Source organism: Pinus tabuliformis, chromosome 3_2 (assembly GCF_031772625.1).
Source record: "Pinus tabuliformis cultivar Carrire ecotype Pingquan chromosome 3_2, CPIR1, whole genome shotgun sequence".
NCBI lineage: Eukaryota > Viridiplantae > Streptophyta > Pinopsida > Pinales > Pinaceae > Pinus > Pinus tabuliformis.
The window spans coordinates 1,257,175,017-1,257,188,103 of NC_142302.1; the positions used below are offsets into that span (position 1 = coordinate 1,257,175,017).

General features: G+C 38.5%; 1 protein-coding gene across 4 annotated transcripts in view; it reads left to right on the top strand.

Annotated features, from left to right (window-relative positions):
- Window positions 1-13,087, top strand: part of LOC149185300 (yacP-like NYN domain protein) — a 394,333-nt gene that overhangs the window by 157,216 nt on the left and 224,030 nt on the right. The window lies entirely within an intron of this gene.

The following is a 13,087-nucleotide window of genomic DNA, read 5'->3' on the forward strand; positions in this document are numbered from 1 at the left end:
TTTGGAATTTTATCTTTCATTCATAGGATGGTACATCATCATGTTGGTCTTTTTGTATGAGACTATTGTGCAAAAATAGATTCTTTTAGGCTAGGGGAGGATGATGGCTTAGACAAAGAAGCCAAATATTGTAATCTTAGAGATTAGCTTGATCTTTTTTATGTTGGGAAAAGAACACATGCTTGGAGATCTAGGGTGGTTTCTTCTAGTTTATGAAGACTAAAGAGCCAAAAACCCAAAGGAGCTAGAAGTCAAGCCAAGATAAATTGGGACAAGGAAAAGGATCCACACAATTTGTACTTTAGTACCTAAAACGAGAAAATGTCTTTCAAAGAATTTTGATGTTTGAAGATTATTATAGATTTCAAACAAAAGACGAGGAAAAAATAAAAGAATGTATCATGAAAAATCCCAAAGGGTATTGACCTTTAGGGTGTGTGATGTGAAGCTGAAAGAGACAAACGAAGCCATTAGACATTTGCTTTCTAATGTCCTATGATGTGAGCAAGTCTATCTATGCAACCCTTGGACAAGGATGTCTCGATCAAAGCAATACAAGACATGTTTGAGGACAAGTCACAACATGGATCAGTTCCCATCTGAGTTATATAAAAAGTTTAGTAATTGGTGATGTTCCACTAATGGTAGGCGAAGAAGCGTTGGTAACAAATCATGTAAGTGAGCATTTGAATGTAGGTTTGATTAGAGGTATAAAGGGAGAGAAACTGCAAGGGTGGGGCGTTTAGATGGATCATTCTGCATAATGTCTCCTACAAGGTTTTAGCTATAATGCTTGCTAACAAGATTAAATCCATGAATGCAAGGATTGTAAGGTGTGAACAAACAAGATTCATTAAGGGACAATTTATAATATACAATTTTATTACACTAGAAATCATTGAGAGACGAACAAACCAAACAAAAGGTGATTTTATTAGAAGATCGGCCTTCACAAGCTTTGTCTCAAGGTTGAGTGTCACAAACAATAATGTTTGATAATTAAAAATATCCAATATCAATAGGATAGCATATAAAAATCCATAGGGATAAAAAATAATTGATAAATATGAATGTGATGTTTGATACAACTACTCACGAAGATATAAATACCATTGAATGGTCACGAGTATGAAAGGAAATGAATTTTAGCGATCTAAGTTTATTTAATTATGAGAAAGAATCAGAGGAAATATTCAACAACATCATTCAACAAGGATTCCCAAGAGACTGGAAAATTAGCCTAGCAATACCCCTTTTTAAAAGTGGAGACATTAATAATCCTTCCAACTATAGAACCATTATGATCAATCCTATGTTTGCAAATCTTTTCAGCAACATGGTAGAAAATAGAATCAGTAAGTCGGCATAAGTAAAAGAAAAGAGGGCAAAATGGCAAGTGGATTTTAGGCGAAAGCATTCTACAGTGGATCATGGTATCACACTGAGACACATTATTGAAAATGTTTGGGGAGACAAAGAAGAAGTATTTTGCTGCTTTGTTGACTTCAAAAAGGCATTTGACAGTTCCTAGAGATAAGTTGTGGCGTAGAATGGAAGAACTTGAAATTCCTTTGCATAATAGAGCTGTTGTCCATAGGCTCTATGAAGAAGTGAAAGTCAAAATTAGAACTTCAATAGGCATTTCAGAAAGCTTTAGAAGTGACATTGGAGTCAAGCAACACTGTCCATTATCCCCTACTCTTTTTGGTTTATATATTGATAAACTGGAAGAATGGCTAAATCTGCAAGGTGGAGATGGTGTTTGGTTGGGGGAGTTTGTGATAAAGCTTCTTTTATATGCTGATGACCTCGTATTGATTGCTGAATCGTCCCATGGATTGCAGATGCACTTATATGCCCTTGAGCAGTTTTATAAAGCAGCGGGGATGCAAGTCAATACTAGCAAGACCAAAATAATGATTTTCTCTAATTAAAGGAAGCAGAGCCAACATATGTTCTTCTTTGAAGACAACATTCTTGAAGAAGTAAATAAGTACAAGTACCTCAGGATTGATTTTGTAGAAAATCCATGAAATTCTGATCTGCTGATAAGAACAATTTGAAAAACACTATTTCTTGCAAACAAAATTTCTCTACTCGATTTGCAGCAGAATTAGGAACAAAAATAAAAGCACAGTCACACAATAAAACACTGTTTTTCTAGGGAACCCAACTGGGAAAACCCTCTGCTTGATTATTGAGAATTTATTGAAGAAAATTGAGCATTAGATCTCTTACAATACAATTGTTTCAATCTGAAAGACACACTTGTCTTCCCTGCTTAACCTAAGCTTGAAACCTATGCAAGAATTTCGATTTTTGTCTCCTTAACCAAGGAATTTGTCCTTGTCTAATTCCAACAAGCCTTTCCTAGGCTTGTTCACCTTCTCTCACAAGCTCCACGCACAACCTTGTGCTTCCTATTATTTGGTCTCACCAACTCGTGCTCACCAAAACAATGATTAAACTCGTGCCTTCGTTCCTCCTTTTAGAGGCAGATCGAATGGTTAAAATTATTGAATTTCTAATTAATGAATTGAACTGGAGCTTTTCTAGTTAACAAAAGTCAATAGAACTAGTTAACTGAATCCTCCTAAAATTTGGGAGGCCAACTCCATTGAAGCTTTCCCAATTTAACTCACACTAGAAGATCAAAACTTGATCTTCAACTTCAACACATTAATTAATTGCCTCATGCACTCCTAATTTTTAGAGGAACTTGTTAATCTAAGTTGTCATTGATGTCAATATGGCACTAACCGAGATGGCAAATATTGTTGAGATGCTTGGTTCCAAATGATGATGTCATAACTCTTGTTTCATAAGAATGTCATCAATTAATATGTCAAGTCACTAATGAAGAAGTCTTAAGAAGTGCCAAGTATTTAGAAGCCCTTGATGACATATGGAGGACTACATTTGATGATGTCATATTCTTGATAAATGACCACAATTGATGATGGCACTTGATGAGGTCTTGATAACATGGTTGGAAGATTATTTTGGAGTTCTCCTAATGATGTTGCACTATGACTGCACTAGTATATGATGACATTGTTCTTGCGTCATGCTACATGGATGTTGCACTCCTACATAATGACTCTATGATCCTATGATGACATTGATAACAATGAAGAAGCCACGTTGTTCCAAACATTCCTCATGCTGTCCCAAACTTTTTATGCATAAAATTTAAGGACAGTCACAAAGAAAAATTATTTTGGACACCTTGGAGGCATCCTTTCAAAATGGATCCTAGATCATCTTAAAGAGGATTTTTTCCTCTTTCTAACGAGCCTTTATTTGCCCTGAAACTCCCAATAGTTTGTGAGATATTGAATTTTTAAGTTAAGGAAATTATTCCTAGCAGTGAGCCGACCTACACTCAGTCATACAAGTCGGCCTCACTTCAAATAGATGTGTCCCTTCAGTTATAAACGAAATCTCTATAAATAGACGTCTAAACACTTCATTTTGATCAGCAATTCGGGCAAGAATTCAGAGATACGAAGTACAGGAGAAGACAAAAGGCCGAGGAGAACAAGGAGACTATTGTTTAGGACGAAAAAAAGGATAATTCTGTTTGGGCATAAAATCTTGGTTGAAGCTGCCGTATTTGTCGTGGTCGAAGCTGCCGTAGTTGCCGTGGTCGAAGCTGTCGTAGTTGCCGTGGTTGAAGCTGTCGTGGTTGAAGTTGTCATAGTTGTCGTGGTCGAAGTGTTGATTTATTGGGATTGGACAAATAGAGCTTGTTGAAGTCTTCTCTTGAGAACATAATAGGGCAGAGTTTGAGAACTTTGTGAAGCAGCATATTGAAGATTTGTGGAGATCATTGAAGACCATGATGCATTGAAGCCATCATGAGGTGACCTTGAAGAAGTTTTGTTTGGGTAACATGAAGAGCAATGGTGACACCTTCATGTGAAGAACAAGGTTGTCATTGATGATGTGACGTGGAGACTAAGTGAAGGCGTAGTTGAAGATTGATAGGGTTTGTTGAAGAAGACATTGGGAGCCGTGAAGTATAACCAAACATATCTTGATGAAGTAAAGCTAAGGGTTGGAGCCTCAAAGACACAAGGTTGGTGCCTTGGAAGATAGGGTTGGAGCCTCAAAGAGACAAGGTTGGTGCCTTGGAAGATAGGGTTGGAGCCCTAGAGGATAGGAGTCCTCAAGAGACCAGGTTGGTGCCTGTACCAGAGATAGGGTTGGAGCCCTAGAGGTTGGTGCCTCAAAGTGACAAGGTTGGAGCCTTGGGAAGTCCAAGTCGGTGCTTGGCAGAATACAGGTTGGAGCCTGGGGAATTGAAGATCAGTGTCTTCATCTAGGGTTGGAGCCCTACATATATTGTACTTGATTTATTGTAAAGAAGAAATTAATAAAAGCATTTATTCTTATTGTTCATTTTGTGTTCTAAATATAAGTGATCTAACTGGTAAAAGTAATAATTGAAAAGAAATACTGATTCACCCCCCTCTCAGTATTTCCAACAATTGGTATCAGAGCCAATACCTTCATTCAAAGCCTAATAGCTTAAAGGTTGACCATTAGAACACAAATGGCGATGCCAAGGAAGAAAGTCTCCAATCCTCCTAAAAATGTGTCTCCCTCAACCACTGAAATTGAAGTCAATCAATTTGTGAAGGCTCCATTGTTCAATGGAAACTTTGATATATGGGAAGCAAGAATGAGGAATTTCTTAAAGACTCAAGGCACTGAAATCTGGAAATCGGTGATTGTTGATAGCATGATGGATGGAGAATCCAAGGAACATAATACAAGAGCAATGAAAGAAATCTTGAATGGGCTCCCTGATTCTATGAAGGCCAATTCTAAAAAATGTTCGTCAGCTAAAGGCATATGGGATAAACTTCATGATCTTCACTGAAAAGGAGCATTGAAAATGATCTCTAGTGAACAAAATTATGGAAAACAAGAAGGAAATCCAGAGCCCATCAAGGAAGCTGAAGATAAGAGTGATAACATCAAGGCTAAAGAAGATCCGGGAGATGAAGAAAATGAAAAAGATTGTGAAGAAAATCTCCTCACTAAACTTATGGCTGCCGTAGAAGAGATTAACAATTTGAAAAAGGAAAATGAGGAACTTAAGAAGAAAGTGCAAGTTGTTGACCAGGACAAGACAAGGAAGGAAGTTGACCTTGTCAAGCTTCAAGTACAAGAAAGAGATGAGGATCTTGCCAAGATTAAGGAAGAATTTCATAAAAAAAAAAGAAAGCATCATGAAGAATTCATATCTATGTCAAATCAATTGGATAAGGCAAAGAAACGGGAAGATACCTTGTCAAGGCACCTTGAACAAAGGCACAAGAGTTTGAAGAGTGATTGGTCAATACAAGGAAGAGGTATCCTCCCTTAGATCTCAACTAGAAGAAGCAAGGAAACAAGCACAAGGAGCTGAGAAGGTGATGGAAGCTTTGACATTCATAGAAGGACAAGTTGATGAAGCAGAAAAGGAGAGAAACACCATGATATGCCAACTAGAAGAAAAGGATGATGACATCACCAAGTTAAAATCAGAATCACTTCTCTTAAGGCCCAATTGTGTGAAGCAACCAAGATGAAGGAAGAAATGGAGATCATTCTATCAAAGAAGGATGAAGAATGCAAGAAAATGAAGGAAGAAATTGTCTTTCTTAAAAAGGAAGTTGACTTGCTGAATAAGAACTTGAAAAGTTCTCAAACCCTAGATGACATCCTAAGTCATCAAAGGTCTCCCCTCAATAAATCAAGTCTTGGCTATGCAAGTGAATCCTCAAGCAAGAATGATGCAAACCCTAATGCTTCAAACAACAAGGATGTGAGGAAGCCTGGAAGAAATGTTGATGCTCCCAGTTCTAGCAAAGGCAAGGAGAAGAGTTAAGACAACTATGGAAGATACCCTCCTCCAGGAAGACATGCAGGTGGTGTCAAGGATGCAAGAATCAATGGTTATCATCAAAGGATCCCATGGAAAAAAGTCTTCAGAATTACATCATGGAAACCTTCTTCTCCAAGGTACCAAAGTATATTTCTTGGTTATTGTTATGCTTGTACAAACTTTGGACACATGGCAAAAGATTCTAAGGCATATAATGGTCCCCTTCAATCTTCGAGAATCAATTTTGCAAGAAGAAGTCATGAATTCTTATTCACGAACAACATAGAGTGCTTCAAGTGTCATAACATTGGACATATGTCACGTGATTGTAACCTGACTTGGGCCCCTACAAAATGAAGAACCATGCCAGAGAAGAAAGTTATACAAGTATGGAGAAGGAAGCAAATTGAATTCGGAAGTCCCTTGAACACTTTAGCCAGCAACACATGTTGTTGACTTGATGAAGTCATCCTTGATATTCCAAGTATTTGATGGGGAGACTTTGCCAAAAGGAAGACCATGCATACAGTTAGGGGGAGCTTATGATGATTAAGCATTCTTGCAGAAGCTATCTGTGAATGGGCCCTATGAAATCCTTGATGAGCCACATGGACAATCATCCTTTGATAGATCGTCTCTCAGGAGCATTTCTATTGAAGAACATGATCCCTTATTCATCCATGAACTACTATTGAAGATCTCTTCCACTTGATCACTAAACAGGTAATCTTTCATGAGCTAGAGGAGGTTGTGCAGACAGGGGGAGTTGGTTCATCACATGAAGGAATTTAAGCACATCTATCATGGACCACATTGCCAGAAAGAAGAGCACCATGACAGGGGGAGTAACATACCTATGAAGAACTACTATTCGTAAAGAAAAGAAGCAGCTTGATAGGGGGAGTACTTGGGCACCCCGTTTGCCATTGATGTCAAAGGGGGAGAGAATGTTGAAAGGGCAAGAATATTGCCATCAATGACAAAGGGGGAGATTGTTAATCTAGGTTGTCATTGATGTCAATATGGCACTAGCCGAGATGGAAAATATTGTTGAGATGCCTGGTTCCAAATGATGATGTCATAACTCTTGTTTCATAAGAATGTCATCAATTAATATGTCAAGTCACTAATGAAGAAGTCTTAAGAAGTGCCAAGTATTTAGAAGCCCTTGATGACATATGGAGGACTACATTTGATGATGTCATATTCTTGATAAATGACCACAATTGATGATGGCACTTGATGAGGTCTTGATAACATGGTTGGAGATCATTTGATGGTTGGAAGATTATTTTGGAGTTCTCCTAATGATGTTGCACTATGACTGCACTAGTATATGATGACATTGTTTTTGCGTCATGCTACATGGATGTTGCACTCCTACATAATGACTCTATGATCCTATGATGACATTGATAACAATGAAGAAGCCATGTTGTTCCAAACATTCCTCATGTTGTCCCAAACTTTTTATGCATAAAATTTAAGGACAGTCACAAAGAAAAAATATTTTGGACACCTTGGAGGCATCCTTTCAAAATGGATCCTAGATCATCTTAAAGAGGATTTTTTCCTCTTTCTAACGAGCCTTTATTTGCCCTGAAACTCCCAATAGTTTGTGAGATATTGAATTTTTAAGTTAAGGAAATTATTCCTAGCAGTGAGTCGACCTACACTCAGTCATACAAGTTGGCCTCACTTCAAATAGACGTGTCCCTTCAGTTATAAACGAAATCTCTATAAATAGATGTCTAAACACTTCATTTTGATCAGCAATTCGGGCAAGAATTCAGAGATACAAAGTACAGGAGAAGACAAAAGGCCGAGGAGAACAAGGAGACTATTGTTTAGGACGAAAAAAAGGATAATTCTGTTTGGGCATAAAATCTTGGTTGAAGCTGCCGTATTTGTCGTGGTCGAAGTTGTCGTAGTTGCTGTGGTTGAAGCTGCCATAGTTGCCATGGTCGAAGCTGCCATAGTTGCTGTGGTTGAAGCTGTCGTAGTTTCCGTGGTCGAAGCTGTCGTAGTTTCTGTGGTTAAAGATGCCGTAGTTTCAGTGGTCGAAGCTGCCATAGTTGCCGTGGTCGAAGCTGCCATAGTTGCCGTGGTTGAAGCTGTCATAGTTGTCGTGGTTGAAGTGTTGATTTATTGGGATTGGACAAATAGAGCTTGTTGAAGTTTTCTCTTGAGAACAGAATAGGGTAGAGTTTGAGAAGTTTGTGAAGCAACATATTGAAGATTGGTGGAGATGATTGAAGGCCATGATGCATTGAAGCCATCATGAGGTGACTTTGAAGAAGTTTTGTTTGGGTAACATGAAGAGCAGTGGTGACACCTTCATGTGAAGAACAAGGTTGTCATTGATGATGTGACGTGGAGGCTAAGTGAAGGTGTAGTTGAAGATTGATAGGGTTTGTTGAAGAAGACATTGGGAGCCGTGAAGTATAACCAAATATATCTTGATGAAGTAAAGCTAAGGGTTGGAGCCTCAAAGACACAAGGTTGGTGCCTTGGAAGATAGGATTGGAGCCTCAAAGAGACAAGGTTGGCGCCTTGGAAGATAGGGTTGGAGCCTCAAAGAGTCAAGGTTGGTGCCTTGGAAGATAGAGTTGGAGCCCTAGAGGATAGGAGTCCTTAGCGACTAGGTTGGTGCCTGTACCAGAGATATGGTTGGAGCCCTAGAGGTTGGTGCCTCAAAGTGACAAGGTTGGAGCCTTGGGAAGTCCAAGTCGGTGTTCGGCAAAATACAGGTTGGAGCCTGGGGAATTGAAGATCGCTGTATTCATCTAGGGTTGGAGCCCTACATATATTGTACTGGATTTATTGTAAAGAATAAATTAATAAAAACATTTATTCTTATTGTTCGTTTTGTGTTCTAAATATAAGTGATCTAACTGGTAAAAGTAACAATTGAAAAGAAATAGTGATTCACTCGCCCTCTCAGTATTTCCAATAAAACTCCTAAATTTTAGGAACTCGACCATGCACAATGAGGAACTCGACTTTGACTCCTTGAATTAAGGCACAAATCAAGGAATCAATTTTGTCACTAATTTCAACAGATTTCAACAACAAGCTTAATTGGGAGGACTGCAGAAAGAAGAGAATTTTAGGAGGGTGGAAAGCATTATATGCTCTTCAAAATAGATGCAGAGAGGTAGAGTTATGGGATGGAAAACAATTGAAGTGCCTTTTGGACTCCTAGTTTGTCCAGTGATGCTATATGAGTGTGAATTGTGGGCTAGCAGCACCCCCGTCTCAAAATGGAAACAAATTGAGAAAATCCAAAAACGCTTGATCATGAGCTAGTTCAAAACAAAAAGTTCGGTTCCTTATGAGATAATGTTGAGTGAAATAGGAGAAACTCCCATCGAAGCAATTGCTATGGTGCGTCTCATAAGATATATAAAAAGAATTGGGTGTAGGTAGATGACCTAATGTTATCTTCAATGAAGGCATGAGTGAAAGAAAGAAAATATGGATGAGACAAAACTACACATGGATGCAAAAATGGAATATCTACATCAGTGTTTATCCCACAAATAGGAAGGAGCTAAAGAATTTTGTTATGGAGAAGTTCCGTAAACGTATATGGGGGGAAGAGTTGGGTAGAAAGAAGTACTATATTGAGGAATTCAACCCCACTTGTGATATCTAGAAAAAAGAGTATATTGGAGCTAGCATTTCGTGGAGGGCAAAGGTTCTTAATTGGCATTCCGTGGAGGGTAAAGGTTCTTATTGCTCAATTAAGAACTAACTCGCATCAACTTCGGTGTGAAACAAGACAATGGAAAAGACCTAAGGAAGCTTGGGAAGACCGGGTGTGTACATCTTGCACGTGTGGGATAGTGGAATCAGAAAAAAACATTTCATTTTGGAATGTGATGGTTTCAAAGACATTAGGGACAATTATGGAAGTATGTTAGCATCTTGGCATTGTCTTTTCAATTAGGGGACTGTTAGAAGGTTGGGCCAACTCATCATCAATTTGAATAAGAAAAGGATTGAATTGCAAAAGGTGAAAACTAGGGAGATGGGTGGTCCCATAGACAATTTTTAGTCTTGTGGACCAATGTTGCACGAAGCGCCCTCCCCGGTTCCAAGCCTGGAAGCGCGTCCCGTGCGGAAGCGTCTAGGAAGCTTCGGCGGAAGCACGCTTCCGCCTGATTTTGCCGCTTCCTGGAATTTTCCGAAGCGTGGCTTGGAAGCGCGCTTCCGAATCTCCTAAGCACGCTTCGTACGATGCTTCGGCAGTACGAAGCATGGCGCTTCGGAGGGCGAAGTGTACGCTTCCCGTATGCTTCCGTACGATTTCGGAAGAGCGTTTAGAAAACCGGTTTTTTTTTTTTTTTTTTAATTTTAGGTGAGTTTGCTTGTTGGGGGTGGGTCCACCTTGGGTTAGGGTGAGGAATGAAGGCAAAAAAATATTAAAAAATATAAATATAGCAGATGCTCCCTCATGGTAATGTTAAATTCTTAAAGTAAAAGTGACATTCTTCTTTATTTTTCCTTTTCATCCTTTTACTTAAATTTTTAACATTACCATGAAATGACTCAGGATGTTTGAGAGTGGTTCCAACCTCATTGGACTTCATATGGAGAAAATCGAATTTCATATCCTATTCAAAATTCAGCAGACTTAACAGTTTTCAGGAATTCAGGATCAATGGGATTGTGGCATTTCATTAGATTATATCAAGTACGAAGGTATGCGATTAGCATTTAATCAAGAGCACCAAGCCCTATATGTACCCTAGTGTTGGTGCTGTTAATTGTTGAACTCCTTTGTCACGCGGCACACACTTAGCAAAAAATTACCTTTCAATCAAGTCAAAATCATCGATCAAGCATGTTAAGCTTTTTCTACCATATTTTAAGTCTTGAATTAGGTAGTTTGATCAAAATCGGGCAATGTTGACTAATATCCCTAGACAATCGAGGTAGAGGCAAAGGCTAGACAAGAGGAGAAGAATCTAGATTCTAGATGGTTGATGCATCTAAATGGTTGGTTCTCGAATAATTAATCATTATTGTACAATGGATGTTATATCTATCTTGATTTATGCAAAAATATGCATGTTTTCATGTCTTCTACAACTAATTTGGTATTTGGGATGTTTGTTTTGAGTATAAATTCATATATATATAGCAGACGCTTCGCTTCCTAGATTTTTGGAAAATGACGCTTCGGCGTCCCCGCTTCCAAAAAAGGTCCTTGCTTCATCCTCGCTTCGTGCAACATTGTTGTGGACGTTAAAATATCATTTATATTATTAATTATATCATCACATTTCACTGCTTAGGATGCTTTATCCTCTAAGTAGAATCAAGGATAGATATTAGCGATCAATTTTGACCATGAGTCAACCAAAAATTATATTCTTGGTTTGGTATATGAAAACCTTTGTTCTTTATGAAGATAGGTAATTGAGTTCGTCGAGCAAATAGAAGGACGTCGTACATGATACATGTAACTAAGAAATACTGAATGTAACTAATGTGAATAATAAGTAGGTGAAATAAATCAGTTGCTGCAGTAGAATTTCAGTTTAGAAATTTTCACACTTGGCAAATATAAGATTGGTGTCCTTGGAGTTGGTGCTCCTAAACTCAAGGTTGGTTCCTTGGAGGATAGGGTTGGAGCTCTAGAGGATCGGATTCCTCAAGAAACTAGATCGGATTCTGTACCAGATAAGGGTTGGTGCCCTAGGGGTTGGAGCCTCTAAACACAAGGTCAGTGACCTAGAGGTTGGAGCCTCACAAAAGTTCAAGTTGGTGGTTGGCAACAAGTTGGAGCTTAGGAGATTGAAGATTGGTATCTTCATCTAGGGTTGGAGCCCTATATACTTGATTTATTGTGAAAAAGAAATTAATAAAAACATTTATTCTTATTGTTCATTTTGTGTTCTAAATATAAGTGATCTAATTGGTAAAAGTGACAAGTGAAAAGGAATACTGGTTCACCCCCCCTCTCAGTATTTCCAACTGTAGGGGAAGCAAACATTTGTTAAGGCAATTCCATTCACCCTGGCAACTCCCATGTCACTAAAGACCTAGCAATATGTTGACCAGATATATTCCCCGCCATAGATATGACAAGGACCCCAAAATATCCTTCATCGAAATCCATGAAGAATATGCCAATGTTTGATGGGGATCCACATTCCACAACCAACCACGTGGTAAGGTTCATAAGGTACCTTTCGAAGCAAAATATAACTCAACCTTGTGACCAAATGGAATTGTTTGTCCTATCCATTGCCCCAAGTACCAATTGGCTTGAGTCATGTAAACCTAAAAGCATTCCTTCTCTTCCAATGTTGACTACGTACTTCTTGTTGCATGAAGGGCCGAGTTTCCAATCTCATGAAGACATATCCCAAATGTTAGATATGGCCCTTCAAGAGGAGGAAGTTATTGAATATGGTTTTGTGCTTGAGGAAGAACCTCTTGTTGATGCATACTTTAATGATGGTGCCAAAGGAGAGACTTATGAATTGGAAAGCATGTTCTCTAAGGATAATGAGGAAGATCTCAACCCCAAGAGCCCTCAGAGATTGCAAGAATGAATGATGGAATATGAAAAGTCTTGCAAGAAACTGATGGTCACATATAACTCCCAAGATATTTTCTCCCACTATTGTGATCAATTAGAAAGGCTTCGTACCACGAAGAGTGAATATAAAGAGAGTCCTATGTATGACCTTCTTCTTGAGGCATTTTATCAAAATCATGTAGTAAATACCTTGGAGATCATTCTTCGAGAACAGATGAAGGAGGAAAAGTCCTCCTTATCTAAAAAAGAGAATGAATGGCATCCTAACCAACACCAAATATATAGTGAAGAGTGGGAGGATTCTGAGGAAGATCATGATAGTCAAGTACACGAAGAATCTACGAGTAACTTTTGGGTTGTTGATTGGGGAATCAGGTATGATTATAGAAATGAAGACCCCATGGTTTCTCAAGTCCATAAGAATGAGCTCTATGAAGAAGAAAATGCTCTGCCCCTACTGAATAACAATGTTGGTCCTTATGAAGCCTTTCATAGTGATTGGAAAGGTGTCTTATTTATGTTCCTAGATGATTCAATCAAAGAAGATCCGTCTAAGATTGTGAGAAATTCTGATGACTCTAATATAGAAGAAATTGAGGAAGATGCTTCCTTAGGCCATGCCCCCCATAAAAGGTTTTTCTTCATGTTTGAAC